The sequence below is a fragment of the Bubalus bubalis genome, chromosome 15 (assembly GCF_019923935.1).
Source record: "Bubalus bubalis isolate 160015118507 breed Murrah chromosome 15, NDDB_SH_1, whole genome shotgun sequence".
Taxonomy (NCBI): Eukaryota; Metazoa; Chordata; class Mammalia; order Artiodactyla; family Bovidae; genus Bubalus; species Bubalus bubalis.
Window position 1 is genome coordinate 78,832,265 of NC_059171.1, and position 19,306 is coordinate 78,851,570.

General features: G+C 44.0%; 2 long non-coding RNA genes across 2 annotated transcripts; one reads left to right on the forward strand and one right to left on the reverse strand.

The window, feature by feature from the left end:
* Positions 1-11,038: 11,038 nt before the first annotated feature.
* LOC123329525 lies at positions 11,039-12,962 on the reverse strand. The gene is made up of 3 exons (XR_006545111.1): positions 12,829-12,962; positions 12,604-12,680; positions 11,039-12,348 (listed from the first exon to the last, which is right to left on the reverse strand). It is a non-coding gene; the product is annotated as an uncharacterized LOC123329525 (long non-coding RNA).
* A 133-nt stretch (positions 12,963-13,095) lies between these two features.
* Positions 13,096-14,953, forward strand: LOC123329526. The gene is made up of 2 exons (XR_006545112.1): positions 13,096-13,436; positions 14,352-14,953. It is a non-coding gene; the product is annotated as an uncharacterized LOC123329526 (long non-coding RNA).
* Positions 14,954-19,306: the final 4,353 nt, after the last annotated feature.

Consider the following 19,306-nt stretch of genomic DNA (forward strand, 5'->3'; position numbering starts at 1 on the left):
GGGGTTTCGCTGTGAGGAGACCCGACTGGGCGGGAACGGCCCTCGCCTGCCCTTCCTTCTTCACTCCCGAGCCGTGTGCTAGGGTCTGCGGACCCTGGCATGGCGGAGAGAGTCGTGGTCCCCCTCCTGCGAAGTCCTGCCGCCACCTATGCATCTCAGTTTTCTAGTTCCAGCCTCCTGACCTCAAAGCAGACCACTGCTATCTTATTTTTCCCTGAGGTGTGCCTTTGCACGATTCTTGTCTTTTCTGTATTGTTTCTTTCAGTTCAGAATGCCGTCCACCTAGTACATCCCTGCACCATGAAATGACACTCCTCTCAGTCTCCCCAGGCAGCCTTGGTCTGTGACAGATGTGTGGGTGATAAATGCTTTTTCTTCCTTTAACTTTGCCATATTTTTCCTCCTTTAGAAAGCATACATACATTGATTTAAAAATTATTCAAAATACATTGATTTCAAAAATAAATCATTTTTAAAGACACCAGTTCTTTGTCATCAAAGAACTTGTTACCTTTTTGGGTTACCTTTTTCACTTTTACTTTCCTTTTATCTGGAACAGTTTCTCAAATCTTTTTCTTTCATGACTTTAATATGTTGGAAGAATATTTCCAGTTATTTTGTAGAACGTTCCTCATTCTGAGTTTGTCTACCGTTTTCTCATGATTAGATTCAAGCTATGTGTTTTTTTGCAAAACAGACCACAGAAGTGACATGAGCCCTTAGTGTATCACCTCAGGAGGCACATGAGGTTGGATTGTCTTGTTTGTGATGTTAACTCTGAACATTTGGCTACTGTGCGGTGGGTCAAGTCTATCCACTGTAAAAGTTACTATTTTTCTTATTGTAATAAGTAAGTAACTTGTGGATCTTCTGAAGATACTTTGCTGCTGCTGCTGCTAAGTCACTTAAGTCGTGTCCGACTCTGTGTGACCCCATAGACGTCAGCCCACCAGGCTCCGCAGTCCCTGGGATTCTCCAGGCAAGAACACTGGAGTGGGTTGCTATTTCCTTCTCCAATGCATGAAAGTGAAAAGTGAAAGTGAAGTCGCTCAGTCGTGTCCAATCTTCAGCGACCCCATGGACTGCAGCCCACCAGGCTCCTCCGTCCATGGGATTTTCCAGGCAAGAGTACTGGAGTGGGGTGCCATTGCCTTCTCCAAAGATACTTTAAGATCGCATAAAAAACCTGTTCTTCATCAGACTTTCACCTGTGAATTTAAATCCACAAGTATCTCAAAAATGATTACCTAACAGCCTAGTAATGATTGTAATTTACTATTTACTGCATTTTGAACAATGCACATGTGCTGTGGCATTTTCTGGGAAGTAATGTATTCATCTAGCAGATAACAGGTGGTCACTAAATATTACTTACAATATTAGGTTTCCTCCCTTGAAAGTTTAAAGGTTTCCTGTTTCACAGAGTATAATCAGAAGCACTGGCTTAATTTGCCGTTCTGATTATTCTATTTCCTACCAGCATCAATCTCAGTGCCTGCTATATATTAGCAACAAAATTTTAGAATTAATGAAAGAAAAACATCCCCAAACGCACATACATACACACATACATACCCCAAGAAGCTGTATCAAAGACTGAAAGATTATAAATGTGAGCAGCCGGTACTTAAAAAGAGTTCTCACTGGTGCATGGTGGGGACTTACAGAGAGAGAAAACATGTAAATATAAGTTTCAGTATATCCAAATTTTTAAAAAATGGATTTTACATTTCGAAGTTAAGTTTAAACCAGGAAAAATATTCAAAACGGAAAAGAAAAATCTCGAGAAGCGTTAACAACATATGAGTAGCTGCAATCCCATGTTTGACCACCAGATGCCGGAACAAGCTAAGTAGCTACTTTAGGAAAGCAAACGTTGTGTCTGGTCTGAACTGTTGAATTGTTGAGGATGGCCTCAACAATTGCCTCCAAGACCTGAGTTTTTGTCACTTTGTCAGGGTGAGCCTGAGTCAGTCAGTCCTGGGCAAATTCAGCATAGACTGAAGTTAGGAAGGAATTTACAAGAAAGAATTGGCTAAATTGGCAGTGACAATTCTTGAGACTTAAACTTACTGTATAATATGCTTTATATGCTACATATAAAGTAATAAATAATTCAATTGGAAATATATGTTGTATATTATATATCAAGTTAGTACAATTCGAGTTATGTTATTCTTTATATTATTTGTGTGTCAAATATTACAGTATTGAAGCTAATTTTTAAAAGGAAAGACCGAGACAGTATCTGCCAACTCAATACAGGATTTACTTGAATTATTCAAATAACATAGATAATTCAAATAACTAATTAAGTAGAAGGGTTTTTTAAAATCTCAATTACCCATACTTTTGTCATTTCTTCCCTTTTTCTAAAACAGAGAAAGAAGATTCAAATCACCCCCCAAAAAGCAAAATAGAATAGTGGTTACCAGGGGCTGGCAGGTATGAGAAAAGGAGAGATTTGGCCAAAGGGTACAAAACTTTCAGAAGATGAGTAAGGGGGGAGAAATATCAATAACCTCCGATATGCAGATGACACCACCCTTATGACAGAAAGTGAAGAACTAAAGAGCCTCTTGATGAAAGTGAAAGAGGAGAGTGAAAAAGTTGGCTTAAAGCTCAACATTCAGAAAACTAAGATCATGGTATCCAGTCCCATCACTTCATGGCAAATGGAGAAACAGTGGAAACAGTGAGAAACTTTATTTTGGGGGGCTCCAAAATCACTGCAGATGGTGACTGCAGCCATGAAATTAAAAGACGCTTGCTCCTTTGAAGAAAAGCTATGACCAACCTAGCAATTTTTAATTTGCTAGTAATTTTTAATATGCTAGACAGCATATTAAAAAGCAGACATTACTTTGCCAACAAAGCTTCATCTAGTCAAGACTATGGTTTTTCCAGTAGTCATGTATGGATGTGAGAGTTGGACTATAAAGAAAGCTGAGCACTGAAGAATTGATGCTTTTGAACTGTGGTGTTAGAGAAGACTCTTGAGAGTCCCTTGGACTACCAGGAGATCCAACCAGTCCATCCTAAAGGAGATCAGTCCTGGGTGTTCATTGAAAGGACTGATGTTGAAGCTGAAACTCCAATACTTCAGCCACCTCATGCGAAGAACTGACTCATTTGAAAAGACCCTGATGCTGGGAAAGATTGAAGGCAGGAGCAGAAGGGGACGACAAAGGATGAGACAGTTGGATGATATCACCATTTCAATGGACATGAGTTTGGGTAGACTCTGGGAGTTGGTGATGGACAGAGAGGCCTGGCATGCTGCGGTTCATGGGGTCCCAAAGAGTCAGACACGACTGAGTGACTGAACTGAACTGAAGTGGGGATCTAGGGCACAGCATCATAACTATAGTGAACAATACTCAAAATTCCCAAGAGACCAAATCTTCAATGCACTCACCACCAATAAGAAATGATGAAGGTGTTAGCTAACACTAAGCTGGTTATCATATTTTTACATAGAAATGTATCAAATCAACTTGTTGTGCACCTAAAATTTATACAGTGTTACATCTCAATATTATATCTACAAAAAAATTTTTTTAAGGATTTGGACCAAATTGAGTCCATGGTAACCGGACATATCTACATCACGCCCCCAACCTGATAGGATGTAACCAAGAAGACAAAGCACCAGTTCTGTGATATTCCTGCCAAAGATGCACAACTGGGATTTAATTGTTAAGAAACAAGAAAGAAACCAAAATTTGGGACATGTTAAAATGTAATTAGTCTGCAGTCTTCAAAAGCAGGTGTCCAGTTCATGCAAATCACGGAAAGACTGAGGAACTGTTCCAGATTAAAGAAGATTGACAAGGCAGGACAACTAAAGGTCACTTGTGACCCTGGACTTGATCATTTTGCTTAAAAAAAAAAAAAACTGGAACAGCTAGTGAAACCTGAATGGAGCTTGAGGATCAGGTGGTAATAATGTACTAATTTCCCGGTTTGGATTGCTGTGTGTTGGACTACAACAGAAGGCCCTTGTTTGTGGAAAATCCACACTAAGCTAGGCGTGTTGGTCAGCCTCTAACTGTAAAACAGTTTAGGAATATAAAGTATTTATACTGTACTTGAAAATTAAGTTTGCAGTTGTTTAAAAATCATCACACAGAGAGTTCCCAAAAAAGTCCAAGCAGTTAAAAATGCACCACGATTTCCTGGCCTGACTCAAAGGTACTGAATGAGAACACTGGAGGTGTGGCCTTGTGATGAGTGTTTGTGAAAACACTGCCAGGTTTGGAAGGCAGCTACTCCTGTGGCTTGGGAAGGGGAAGAACAGCCAGTACATTCATGCAGACCTGTTTCCTCTCCTCCTTCCATCCCATCACTATGCTATGCTATGCTAAGTCACTTCAGTCGTGTCCGACTCTGTGCGAACCCATAGACGGAAGCCCACCAGGCTCCCCCGTCCCTGGGATTCTCCAGGCAAAAAACTGGAGTGGGGCGCCATTTCCCATCACTGGGGCAGCTCAAAAAAACCATTCCACACAAGCTGCTTGGTCAAAATCAGCCTCCATGGATCTCTGAGCTGTCTGTGTTCCACTCCTGACATTAAAACTGGAGACTCTTGTCAGAGTACCATCTCTGACAAGAAAACTAAGAACTTCTTAAAAAGTGCTCATTTCAGTGCACTTCTCAAATCAGCTGTGGGCACTTGGCCTCCTTATGGTATGTCAGGAAGGCAGGTCTTCTGGGAGCCTCAGCCTGGTCCAGGGTCACACTCAGGCATTTCATGGTTCCCTTTGCTTTGACTATTAAGACATGGCCCCAGGTTATAGGAGCATGGTCTGTGGTGGGGGGCTCTACAGGGGTCCTCCTATGCCTCCCTCACAATCCACAGGAAACCTGATGGAGCTTGGCCTTGCCCCACACAAGGACTGCTGCCTGTTTTCTTTCCTGCCTGGACCCACTGCTGCTCCAGCTTCCCCTAGACTTCATGCACCCACACAACCCCCAAAAGACACTTCGGGAAGCCCCAAGAAAGCCACCTTCAATAGGATGTACAAAAAATTGTTTCCTACGGCTTCAAAAATTGCAGGCAACTCGGAACATACTAAAAGCCAATGCTTTGTACTCTTCAAATGGGTGAGCTGCGTGCCGTGTGACTTACAGTTCAATAAAGTTGTTTTAAAAATTGCTCCCTGTCTGCTAGTCCAGCCTCCCCTACTGCTGCCACCCCACTCTTGCTGTGGTTGAGCCTGGCTGAACTGCTGCCGTTTTCTGAGCCTCATTCTTCCCATGCCTCCGACTCGCAGACACTCTTTCCTTTCTCTCCCCTACCATGCCCACCTGGCAAATTTCTGCTCACCCTTCGAATCTGCATTTCAGTCCTTCATCCTCTACAAAGCTACCCAACTCCCCAAGCAGAGTGGGTTCCTGTGTCCTTGGAGCTTCCTCAACCCCCTCTCTGCATCTCTCTGTCCTAAGACTTTCTACCCTTTTCACCTATCTGACCTACTCACAGTCAGAACCCTGCACTGGCAAGGATAACCTAAGGATCCCAGGGGCCTCAAGGGATCAAGTAGCTACTATGAAGGAGGCAGGCTTCAATGTAAACTCACCTCCTTTATTGTATTGTCCTAATAACAGCCATGAAATTAAAAGACGCTTACTCCTTGGAAGGAAAGTTATGACCAACCTAGACAGCATATTGAAAAGCAAAGACATTACTTTGCCAACAAAGGTCCGTCTAGTCAAGGCTATGGTTTTTCCTGTGGTCATGTATGGATGTGAGAGTTGGACTGTGAAGAAGGCTGAGCGCTGAAGAATCGATGCTTTTGAACTGTGGTGTTGGAGAAGACTCTTGAGAGTCCCTTGGACTGCAAGGAGATCCAGCCAGTCCATTCTGAAGGAGATCAGCCCTGGGTGTTCTTTGGAAGGAATGATGCTAAAGCTGAAACTCCAGTACTTTGGCCACCTCATGAGAAGAGTTGACTCATTGGAAAAGACTTGATGCTGGGAGGGATTGGGGGCAGGAGGAGAAGGGGATGACAGAGGATGAGATGGCTGGATGGCATCACTGACTCGATGGACATGAGTCTGAGTGAACTCCGGGAGTTGGTGATGGACAGGGAGGCCTGGCGTGCTGCAGTTCATGGGGTCACAAAGAGTTGGACATGACTGAGCGACTGAACTGAACAAGTTATCTTTTATTAAGCCCTCAACATATGACAGACACTATTCTAAGAACTGTATGCACTGTCTCATTGCTCTAGGGAACTCAGTTTCTCCATCAAAAATCCCAGTGTCCACAGTCTTTCCTACAATTGATCCACTTGAGAGACTTCTCTGATTGTCCAGTAGTTAAGACTTTACTTTCCAATGCAAGGGGTGTGGGTTTGATCGCTGGTCAGAGAGCTTAGATCCCACATGCCTCAAAGCCAGAAAACCAAAACATAAAACAGAAGCAGTATTGTAACAGATTCAATAAAGACTTTTTAAATGGTCCACATGAGAAAAAAACTTAAAAAAAAAACAAACTGATCCACCTTAGAGTCCATCTGCACTGGAGCATAGAATCTCCTTACCCACCTAAGGAAGCGTCTGTAAGAGCCAAGGGAGAAACTGCAGATAATATCAAAAGAGATATTAATTTCACCCACGTATTTCATGACAAAGCCCCATCCATGCCTTAACTATGTATCTACCTTAAAATTATATAAAAGTATAACGTTCAAAAGATGAATAACATACATAGGGAGAAGAACAGCATCGATACTGACCCTCCAGCTGTGAACAACTACAAAACTGGGAGGAAGAAGAAAATGGATTTCAGGCATTGGACCACAGCCGGCTCAGGACTGTGTCCTGACAGAAGAGAAGCAAGTGACGTCAGCTCTGCAACCACCTGGGCTTTGTGTCGGGAGCCCAGGTCTGGTCTGTGGCATGGGGAGTGGTCACTCAAAGACCAGTAGGTTCACTGGGTTGAAGAGACAGGGACTAGAAAGGAGAGAGCTGGGTAGGGGGGACTAACCCACAGAGCTGTGCTTGAGCTCCTGGCTCCCCATCTGCGTGTGCTCATGGAAAGGACCTCCCATTCCAGGTTCCCCACTGGGGCCCTCCACACAACAGAAGATTTAATGGGAGCATCATGTGGGATAAATGCTTTGGAATAAGGTTTGGCATTTTCCACTCTGCATGTCCATGCAATGTACAACCCAGCAATCCCCCTCTTAGGAAGAGGAACAGAAATGTATGTCTGGGAGTGTTTACAGCACTTCATTCGTAATTCTTACAAAGAGGAAATAGCCAAAGTTCTTCAACAGGAGATCTGGAATACTCCAGAGCACTGAATATTCCTATTCAGTGTGATACTCCCCTAGATGTGCTGTGATACTCCCCTAGACGTGCTGGTAACAAAGTTTGATGTAGAAGAGTACATGACTTCATTTATATGAGACTCTAGAAAAGGCAGATCTAATTAAGTGTTGCCTGGGGCCCAGATTGGAGCTGGCTGGGAAGAGGTAAGGGACTTTGGGTTGATGGTGGTTGGGTTGATACTTTATGGCATGGTTATATGGGTATATACATTTGTCAAACCTAGCTGAATTCGGTGGATAAAATGGATACATTTTAGGTATGCAATAATGTATTCAATAAAATTGATAACAAACATATAAAATGAACCCACATCAAACTTAACTCCATAATAAAGGAAACAGCAGGCTAATAAAACCATTTCCAAAAGAAAGGATATGAGAGAGAGAAGTGAATGTATTATTCTCTGAAAGAAATAACACAGGAATAAGACTGTAAAATGAATACAAAATAAAGCTGTGAGGCTTGGATTGTAATCTTCTCATTTGCATCTCTATAAGACAGCTCTCACTTGCTTTGCTATCGCTCAAGAATCTTGCATCATTATCAGTTTTCTAAAATATAACACCCACTTACAACTTTATAAAGGCCCCAAATTACACCACCAGACTAGCCCTGCAAAATACTCAGCAGGACACAGTCATCTCCCTGCCTGATTTCTAAGTTCTGGACAATTTTTCCTTACAATTAGAATTCTTGCGATATGTTAAAAAGCATGCTGGGGGAAACCAGCCTTCTATGTGGCTTCTCCGTTTTTACCATTCTCAGATATGAGAAAGGATTCATGAGTACTTACAATTTCCTGCAGCTCAGTCTGTAACTCAGTTGCATATTTTATATGATTTCAATGAGATAAGAAATCGAAAAAAAAAAAAAAAAAAGAAATCGAAAGTTTCCTTTTGAAAAAAAAAGATTTCATTTTGCTTTTGACAGGTCAATGTTACCTTTAGGTATATGTACTTTCACTTTAAGAAAATTTTCATGACTGTCATTCAGACTCATTAGACAATTATTTTCATTAACGTTTCCCTAAATATCATTGGATATTGTATATTTATACTAATTTTTTTTAGCTTGGCAGAAGCGAACTGGAAGTAATAATAATTCCATTTTCCCAGCCTCTTCTGAGCATGTTGGGTTGAACGAAGTGCCTCTAAGCTAAACAGGAACAAGTATATTTTAGAGTCATGTGCCAGTTCTTGGTATTACTGCCCTGGAATTAGACCTCCCCTACATCTTATATCCAAATTAATTTTGGGCTTCCCTGATAGCTCAATTGGGAAAGAATCCACCTGCAATGCAGGACCGTGTTTCAATTCCTGGGTTGGGCAGATCTGCTGGAGAAGGGACAGGCTACTCACTCCAGTATTCTTGGGCTTTCCTTGTGTCTCAGCTGCTAAAGAATCTGCCTGTAATGTGGGAGACCTGGGTTCGATTCCTGGGTCGGGAAGATCCCTGGCGAAGGGAAAGGTTACCCACTCCAGTATTCAGCCCTGGAGAATTCCATGGACTAGTCCATGGGGTCACAAACAGTCCGACAGGACTGAGTGACTTTCACTTTCACTTTCCAGAAATTAAGAACATGAATGATTCTAACTACTGGTAACAAATCATTTTGCAAATTAATAGTTTCAGTTATTTTCTTTCAGCAAAATCAAAGCTGTTGTTAGCTGAAAATCACTCAAAATGATTTGACATCTTATATCACAACCTGATTTTTGTTGCAAAAGTGTGGAGAATTGAGAGACACTGCTATAACAATTTTCTCTATCCCCATCTGCATTTATGTGAACAAAGTTCACACTTACATACAGAAGATAAAACTAGAGATATGATTGGTGCATAACCTCTCCCATTCAAGCAACAATAAATATTTGTAGGTTCATAAAATAACTTTAAAATATTTATTTTGATAAGAAATTTCCAATAAAATTTACCTTTATATTAATTTAATAGTTATCAACTTTAACATTTATAAGGTTTTAGTCAATTGTGTACCAATAGTAACTTTAATGATAAATTAATGAAAAAGAAAATATTTGTAATTCTTAGAGCCTATAGGCTTAGGCATATATATAGGTGCCACATATATTTGGCACCTGAACAGGGACAATAATTTCTATTTTTAATTTTTTAAGTTATATATATGTTTGTTATTTTATATATATAAAATAGTGCACAGTGCATTAAAAAGCAGAGATATCACTTTGCCAACAAAGGTCTGTAAAGTCAAAGCTAGGGTTTCTCCATGTACAGATGTGAGAGTTGGACCATAAAGAAGGCTGAGCACTGAAGAATTGATGCTTTCGAACTGTAGTGCTGGAGAAGACTCTTGAGAGCCCCTTGGACAGCAAGGAGATCAAACCAGGCAATTCCAAAGGAAATCAAACCATAATATTCATTGGAAGGACTGATGCTGAAGCTCTAATACTTAGGCCACCTGATGCAAAGAGAAAGCTCTTCGGAAAAGACCCTGATACCAGGAAAGACTAAGGGCAGGAGGAGAAGGGAACAATAGAGAATGAGATGCTTGGATGGCATCACCAACTCAATGGACATGAGTTTGAGCAAACTCCGGGAGATGGTGAAGGACAGGGAAGGCTGCCCGGCTGCAGTCCATGGGGTTGCAAAGAGTCGGACACGACTTAGTGACTGAACGATGAACAAAAATAATAGTGCACAAAAAAACAAGATAAACAATTCTTTTGATCAGAGACAGAAGAAACAAGACTGAGGTTGGATGAAGGGTGGGACTTAAAAACCCAGGAGGGGAACAGGCGTTAACAGTTCACCATGTGCCCTGGGACACAGAACCAGGGCATGGGGTCCAGACTCAGAGTGGGATCTTCCCACTTGTGAATGGGGACTAAGAAAAGGTATCCCAACAAATTAGTAGACCATGTGTCATGAACCCTCCCCCCTCACAACCTTCAAAATGTGCGTGATCATCCCTGTGGGAGGTAGCACAGTGGTATCAGAAGTGTCAACACCATAATTCCCAGAATTCCTGAGCAGGTGGCTTTATACAGCCGAAGGGACTCTGCAGATGTCCTTCAATTAAGAATCTTGTGATGGAGACTAGACAGCGTGGGCCCGATGGAATCACAAGAATCATTATAAAAGGAGCCAGGAGGGTCAGAGTCACAGAAGGTGTGATGATGAAAACAGAGGTCAGAGAGAGGACCCAATATTGTTGGCCTTGAAGATGGAGGAAAGGGCTGTGAGCCAAGGAATGCAGGCGCTTGTAAAAGCAGGAAAAAGCAAGGAATGATTCTCCCTTAGAACCTCCCGGAGAACCGTAGCCCTGTCAACACTCCGATTTCCAGACTTTTGTCCTCCAGAACTTTAAGGAAAAAAACATGTTGTTTAAGCAACCAAGTTTGTGGTAATTTGTTAAACTTAAGAAACTAACATAAGTCCCATTTTACAGATGGGGCACCTGAGGCTCACTGTCAGGTCCCAAGGTAGTGAGCAGAGGGCTGGCCAACTGCAAAGTCCACATCCTCTCCCTGACCTTACCTGGTGCATCTCTGGATCCCAGCACCAGTGCCAGCCTCTGACAGGGAACCAGTGGAGCCACCCCGGACAGAACCCAGAACCTGCTCAGAGACGTGTGGTCACTGGGAAGGCTCAGTCTCCCAGAGCAGGCTGTCTACTGTTGAAGCAGCCCCCTGCCAGGCTGCAAGCGTGGTCACCTCTGCCAGAAGCCAGGCCAGACCACAGCTGTGGTCTCCCAGGGGGTTTGTGCAGGAAGGCTGGAGCACTGGGGCTCAAACACCACATGCATTTCTCTTTGCTGGAGATTCTAACTCAGGCCAAACTCCCAGCCCTGCCATGGCCAGGCTGACGCAGTTTAAAAAAAAAAAAGCAACAGCTTTTTGCAGGACTTTGCTACATTATCAGATGTTGGACACCAGCCCCTGAGAGCTCTCCTAAGTATTGCTGCTCCTCCCAGCTGAGGTGGGTGATGTCAGTCCTGGGAACAGTGTGTACGGGAAGTGAATTTCCTTTCAGAGGGACCTGTCTGAGCCAGAGCAGTCATGAAAAAGTGGGTCAGCACTTGACTTTTTTTTTTAAGTACACTCATATCTAGAGCTTTGTTTTGGGCACAAAGCCAAGGGAGCCTGGCCTCTGCAGGGCTCCATGGTCCTGCTGGCCTGTCTTCCAGCTGGAGTGAGCATGCACGCTGATCCAGGGCAGCAGGGGTGGGAGCCCCACGCTGTGAACCAACTCAAGGCCAAGATGAGGGCCGACCCTCATCCCCAGTGGAAAAGGAGGTGGGGGAGGGCCTCATTTTCTACTGCTCCCATAACAAATGACCACACGTTTACAGGCTTAAACCAGAACGGATGTATTAGCTCGCAGTTCACAGTAGTTGGAAGTCCAGTAGGTTCCGAGGCAGAATCCACTTTCCTGGCTCATTCGGCTTGTTGGCAGAATCCAGCTCCTCGCGATGGTAGGACTGAGGCCTCGTTTCCTTGCTGGCTGTCGGCCGGGCCCGAGGCTGCTTCCTCCATCAGCAAAGCCAGCAGTGCCTGGCTCAGTCTCCCTCTTGCAAGCTTCTGCCTCTTTTCTGTCCTCCTAATTCTCCGACACTCTCTGCCTTCCTCCTCCTCTTTTAAGGGCTCAGCATGATTACAATGGGCCCATCTGGATAATCCTGGATAATCTCCCCAACCTATGGCCTGTAACTTTATCATGTCTGCAAAGTCCCTTTTGTTGTGTAAAATAGCATATTTGTGGATTCTGGGGGAATTGGGGCATCTTTGGGGAACACTGTCCAGCCCAGCACAGGGAATAATCAGATACCAGCCCTGAGGGGAGGAAGAGATTTGGTGACGAGACGACAGCCACCATCAGGGAGCTGGTCTGGGGCTGTCCCTGTTGACTCCTGACCCTCGCAGCACCCTGTACGTACCCATCATCCTCACGTCCAGGAGGCTGCGCCCTGAGACCCAAAGCAGTGTGTCCAGGGCCCACCCCAGAGCTGGTTAGAGGCAGAGCCCAGGTCTGTCGGGTTTCAAAGACCAGAGATGTCATGTCAGCCTACAGTTAGCAAACAGTAAGGTCAACACGAGTCACCCCAGAATCCTCGGCGAGGCCAGAGCGTAGGATTGGCCAACAACCCACCCCCGTCATGCGGCCTGGTGGCAAGCCCCCACTCAGGCTCTGAAGGTCCCAGGTCATGAGCCAGGACTCTTCAGGTGGGGACGGCAGCAGTTCTGGAGCCCCAACCAGCCTCTAGTGCTGGGCGCTGCCACCTACCTGCTGGGTGACTTTGACTCTCCTGGGACCCCATTTCCTGGTCTGTATGATGGAGTTGACACCACAGCCTGATCGTGCTGTAGGGAGAGCAGAAGAGGGACAGCAGAGCTCAGCGTGCAGGGACGAATGCGCGCGGCGTAGCAGGTACTGTCACTTTCATTTTGCAGAGCTCAGAGTCGGCAAGAGCTGTGTCTGAACCCAGTTTGCCCACTAGCAGCTGCGTACCTTGGGCTCAAGGCTCCACTGAGTCTGAGCTGCCCTGCTGCTTTTGTGAACTCAGGGGGGCAGTATAGGGATAAAATCCCTTAAGGCCTGAGGAGTAGATGCTCCAGCTCAAACTTCTCCCACCTGCTGACAAGGTTGAGTTCATCTCATCACGCGCATGTTGACTAGGGCTCTTAATAAGCAATTCCTGGGGACAAGTTAAGTGCCAGGGCCTGAGCTAGTCTCTGCAAGGAGGCCTAACAAATCAGGCCCAGGCCATGCTCCCAGGAAGGGGGAGAGGGATGCTTAGCTCTATTCCTGGGCCTTAACAGAGCCTCATAGAGGCCAGATGGGCCAACCAAGAAGGCAGTGTTGTCTTCAAGGTGGGTGAAGGTGTGGATGGAAGAGGAGCAGAGGAGACATAGCAGGAGCAAAACAAGGAGAGCACGTTGCTTCCTCCCAGCCCCTGGCAGTGAGACTTGCTCGTGAGGTGGGAGAGGCCCCTGATGGTGCACGGTGTGCTCAGGACTCTGGGGAGGGATCCTCTCTGCTATAAGGAACAGAAGAGCCTACAACTGGCTTTGACAGTCAGGACCTCCACTACATCACATTACAAAAGTTGGGTGTAGGTCAGTATTTCAGGGGCCTCCCATTTTTGTGCTTGGCTTCTGTCTGCATGACCGGTGTCCCTCGTGGTTGCAAGATGGCTGCAGCAACACCAGGCATCACATCCTTATATAGCAAACCCAGAGACAGGAAAAAGGGATTGTTGTCTCAGACCCCCTTTTTTTTAAGAAAAAAAAAATTTTTGAGCTATGATTCACATAAATAAAATGTAGTGGGACTTTCCTGGTGATCAGGTAGTTGGGACACCATACTTCCATTAAAGGGGGCTCAGCCCCTAGTCAGAAACTAAGATCCCACATGCCGTGGAGGACAGCAAATAAAGAAATAAAATGCACCATTTTAAAGTGTGCAGGTCAGTAGCTTTTAGTATATAACCATTTCTGAGTGTGCAGCTCAGAGGCACTGGGTGTATTCAGTGCTGTACAGCCATCGCCCCCATCCAGCTCCCAACTCTTTTCATCTTGCAACCCTGAAACTCCATACTCATTAAACACTAACTTCCCATGCCTCCTACCCTGGCAAACACCATTCTTTTTTTTTTTGCAGGATAATTGCTTTACACTGTTATGTTGGTTTTCGCCATACAACAATGTGAATCAATCATTTGCTGTTGTTCAGTCACTAAGTCTTGTCTGACTCTTTGCGACATCATGGACTGCAGTACTCCAGGCTTCCCTGTCCTTCACTATCTCCAGGAGTTTGCTCAAATTCATGTCCGTTGAATCAGTCATAATTATATATATATATATCCCCACCGTCTTGAGGCTGCCCCCAATCCCACCCCTCAAGGTCATCACAGCTGGCAAACACCATTCAGCTTGCCTCTATGATCTTGACAGGCACACTTCTTTGTGTGTGTGTGCTTCTCTTTATTATGCTTTGCAAATGTTGCTTTTTTCTTTTTTCTTTTTTTACAGATTGAAGGTCTGTGGCAACCCTGCATAGAACAAGCCTGTTGGCACCATTTTTCTAACAGCATTTTATCACTTTGTATCTCTGTGTCCCATTTTGGTAATTCCCCAGATATTTTGAGCTTTTTCATTATTATTATTATATTCACTATGATTGCAATCAGTGATCTTGGGCGTTACGACCATAACTGTTTTGGGGCACCACGAACTGCTCCCATACAAGACAGCACACTTAGTGAGATATTGAAATGACAACAAAGAATTTAAAATATGACATAGACTTAGTTGATAAATCAATGGATGAGTTTGAGAGGACTGGCTCCAGTTTTGAAAGAACCTCTGCTATGGGTAAAAGTCTTCAAGGAGCGTTGCCTGCTACAGAGAACTTGTTCGTGAAAGGAAGAGTCAATCAGTGCAGCAAACTTCTATGCTGTCTTGTTGGAAAAAATGGTCACAGGCACCCCAACCTTCAGCCGCCAGTACCATGGTCAGTGAGCTGCACCAGCAAAAAGGATTATGACTTGCTGAAGACTCAGATGATAGTTAGCACTTTTTAGCAATAAAGCATTTCTAAACTGAGACATGTACCCTTTTTGACATAATACTACTATACACTTAATAGGCTTTTACAGCATAAACATAATTTTTATATGCACTGGGAAACCAAAAAATTCATGTGACGCACTTTACCACAATATCTGCTTGACTACAGTGAGTGGAACTGAATTGAACCCTCTGAGGTCTGCCTCGTGAGTCCTCCTTCCGCCTTTAAAGACCCTTGTGATTACATTGGGCACATGGTTAATATCAGATAATCTCCCTATGTTAATATCAGTTGATGAGCAAGCCTGACTTAATCTGCAGTGAGAGTTCCCCTTTGCCACACAGGCTCACGTATTTACAGGTTCCCAGGATCGGGCAGCAGTCTCTCTGGAGGTCATAGTTCAGTCGATCACACCATGTAAGGAACAACTAGTAGACATACAGCAGACACATCCACTTCTATCCAGAGGCACCTCCTGATGCCCAGACAGCCCTGCATCCTCCTGGAGCAGCTGGGCGGCAGCTCTCCAGAGCCTGGGTCTGGGTGAATTTGTGCTCTTATTTTTCCACTCCTGAAATAAATCTACTTCAGTCAATATCTTCAATAGAGATTTAAGAGAGAGCACTAAAAAAAAAGTGTTATTTCCACAGAAAATTCATAGCTAAGCCTGGACCCTGTGTTCTTCTGTCTCGATGTTGAAGGGTTTCTCACTAAAACGCAGGTAGTTCATTTCATAAGATGGGAGGAGATGGTTTCTGAAGGCAGCCTTGGGTGGATCAATTTAGTAACTCAAAGAAGAATGTTCTCAGGCACTGTGGCCCTGGGATTTTTCACATGATTGTTGATTGAAAGAAACAGTTTCAGCTTTAAAAGCTGTTTCTTCCCTGATCTCTACTTCTGTGTGTGTGTGCTCAGATGAGTCCGACTCTTTGCAACCCCATGGACTCTAGCCTGCCAGGTTCCTCTATCCAGGGAATTCTCCAGGCAAGAGTACTGGAATGGTAGCCATTCCCTTCTCCAGGGGATCTTCCCCACCCAGGGACTGAACCCAGGTCTCCTGTATTGCAGGAAGATTCTTTACCATCTGAGCCACCAGGAAGTCCAAAAGGAGCAAGAGAAATACTTTAACATCAAGCAAACATGCAGGATGCTGAATTGGGCAAAGGGCAAGAAGGCAACACATAAAATACATTGCACGTGGTAAACATTTGGGAGGGAATTTACACAAGTGAAAATCATGGGGCTGGGATAGTGGAGGGATATAGAAAAACTTTTTTAATTTCTAAACTTTCCTCAGTGGAGGTGTGGGCCTTATGGCTGCAGTTCAGAAAAGAGAAGGGGGTGTTCCAGGAGCCAACTTACACAGACTGTAGCTTGTGAGTGAGTCCAAAAAAGACGAAGAAAGAACAAGAAGACTCACCTAGCAGAAGGAACCATCTTCCGAGTCAGGGAGCCCTGAATTTGAATCCTAATCCCACCTGTTCTGTGTCACGTGATTCCAGGCAAGGTGTCCATGCCTTCTCTCACCCCAGGGCTGGTGAGAGAGAGAGGGTCATCTTTCTGGAGGGGACACATCAGCACAGGTAAGAGCTGGGCACCTGGGGGGTAGAGGCTACACAGCTGTCTCTCCACTAGGGACGTGTGAATCTCATTTTACAGGTGAGGACACAGGAGGCAACAGGGTTCAGGAACACGCCCAGGGATGTGGTGGGGCACGGCCAGCTGCAGGGTCAGCGAGTGGGTCCCACATGGCGGTCGAGGGACGTCACCATTTCACAGAAGGGCCCTGGAGTAGGGCTTGGCAACCTCACCGCTAGAGCACGACTGCTTGGTTTGCTTTATGATACTGTTTTTGTTTAGTCACTCAGTCGTGTCTGATTCTTTTTCGATCCTATGGACTGTAGCCCACCAGGTTCCTCTGTCCATGGGATTTCCCAGGCAAGAACATTGGAGTGGGTCGCCACTTCCTTCTCTAGGGGGATCTTCCCAACCCAGGGATTGAACCTGAGCCTCCTACATTAGCAGGTGGACTTTTTACCACTGAGCCACCTGGGAAGCTATAACAAGAGTTGACACTCGTTACTGGAGGTAGTTTTTTAAGTCACTGAATTAGCAAATCCTGGGCTGTTGCTCCTCAGGACCTCACAAGGCGACAAGGCTCCTGCGAACCCCTTGTCCCATTTTCACCACCATACACAACTTTGTCTCATGTGTGTTTTAATTTAAAGACATATTCTTTTTTTTTCATTTACTGAACATATTTCATTTGTCTTTTAAAGACATTTTCAAAGCCATGATGCAAAATTACTAGAAGTTTCTATTACATGACTATAAATGTGCTAATTTTTATTATTTTTTTAAATTGAAGTAGAGTTGGTTTACAATGTTGTGCTAATTACTGCTGTGCAGCGAAGCGATTCAGTCATATATATATATACATTTTTACTATTCTTTTCTACTGTGGTTTATCATAGGATGTTGAATATAGTTCTCTGTGATATATAGCAGTAAAGAATTTTAATATGTCCAGTTAATTCTATCGGGGGAGTTTGTAATTTTCCTCGGTTCCGTCGCAATAAAAATTTGAAGCGACGGACAGACCAGCATTACAGCCCTCAGACAGACCAGTGTTACGGCCCTCGGACAGACCAGTATTACAGCTCCATTTAGAAAGTAAAGGAAAATACATCCTCGAGGCATGAGGGCATGTCGACCCAAAAGAGAGAAGAGAAAAGAGGTCCCCGGCCCAATTTTGGCTCCTCTTTTTATGTTTTTCCTCCCCTGGGCCTGCCCTATGCAAACTGGGCTGGCCAGGAGAGCTGTTTGCTTTACCTGAGGTCCTCACTCGGGTCCTTGGACCCTCCTTTGTTCTATTTTCACGGGCTTTTCCCTTCCTTGTCTTTTAGCCACCGCCATTCTGGACTCCTTTTTACTATTCTAACTACCTAACAATTCAATAATATTGAACTCACGCAGAAATTTGGGGGTAATCATGGAAAAATTTTTCCCCAAAGCTTTTTCTGCCCCAAGTTTCCAGCCAACCTGGTTATGATCACTGCGTGTGTATGATGTCAGAGCCTTGCTCTTGTTTAACAAAAGCATTTCCCATGCTATTGCCAGTTATGGGTACACCTCATTTCCAAAGACTTTACATGAAGTTTTTATTTCTGACATTAACAATTCCATTTTCTCCCCCATACCCCACCTAAAAACAAATTCAGCCAGATTAATGGGAAGAGGTAGTGGAGGGCATGACAGTACTTGAAGCTGTCAAGGCTACACCACAGTGTGCTTAACCCAATACCTATCACTGGACAGCTGAACTGTCCCACTCTCACTGTCATAAACCATACGGTTATGAACATCTTTGTGCACAGTGATCCTTCAAAATTTCAGCTGATTTCCTTAGAGACATTTTCAGGGGCAGAGTTCTTGGATCAAAGGCCCTTGGAGGCCTCAGATACAAACACAAGAGAGCCATTCAGTAAGTCGGAGCAGTTGAACCCCTAAGGTGTGTCTGAGAGCCTTTCTACAGAAGCCTTGCTCATTAAGGAACCACTGCTTCATCTCATCATCCTTATTAATGAAACCCTCTGAAAACCACCCTGAGAGCCTCTGATCAGCAGGACCTCCCACAGGGTGACCACACTGAGCCGACACGATTCTAGGCTGAAGGGAGTTCTGTGCCGTCTCATGGCGTTCACATCCCCTGTGTTGGGGCTCAGGCCTCCTTCAGACCCCAAGGGAAGATGGGTACCTGATGACACAGGTGCCTGAGATGCTGACATGGCCCTCCCAACTCTTAGGGGGCCACGGTGCCGCCTCTGCCCCCGGCTGGCTTTTCCTGAGTGTGCTCACCGTGTTAGCTGGACTTCCCTGCATGTTTGCTTGTTGCTTGAAACTAAGGCACAGGAGTCCCAAGAGAGATATTCTTACCAAAAAAAACCCCAATATATAGTTATGTGTACATATATGTGTATGTGTGTGTATATACATATATACATATATATGGACATATATTGTATACATATTATATATATTATATATATGGATATATATTGTAACAATATACACAATATATATATTGTTGTATATATATAGTTACAATATATACATTATATATAGTTACAATATATACTATATATGTATATATATTGTTACAATATATACTATATATGTATATATATTGTTACAATATATACTATATATTATACAAAATATATAGTATATATATTGTTACAATGTATACAATATATATATTTATATATATATTGTTCAAAAGACTTCTTTAAAAAGGAAAAAAAGCAAGGATTACCCTAAAGGCTTAAGCATCTTGCCTCATAAGGAATGTAAACTTGATTGATGTGTCCTCTAACACCCCAGCCCAGCCCTGAAAGCCATCTGCCTATCTGGAACC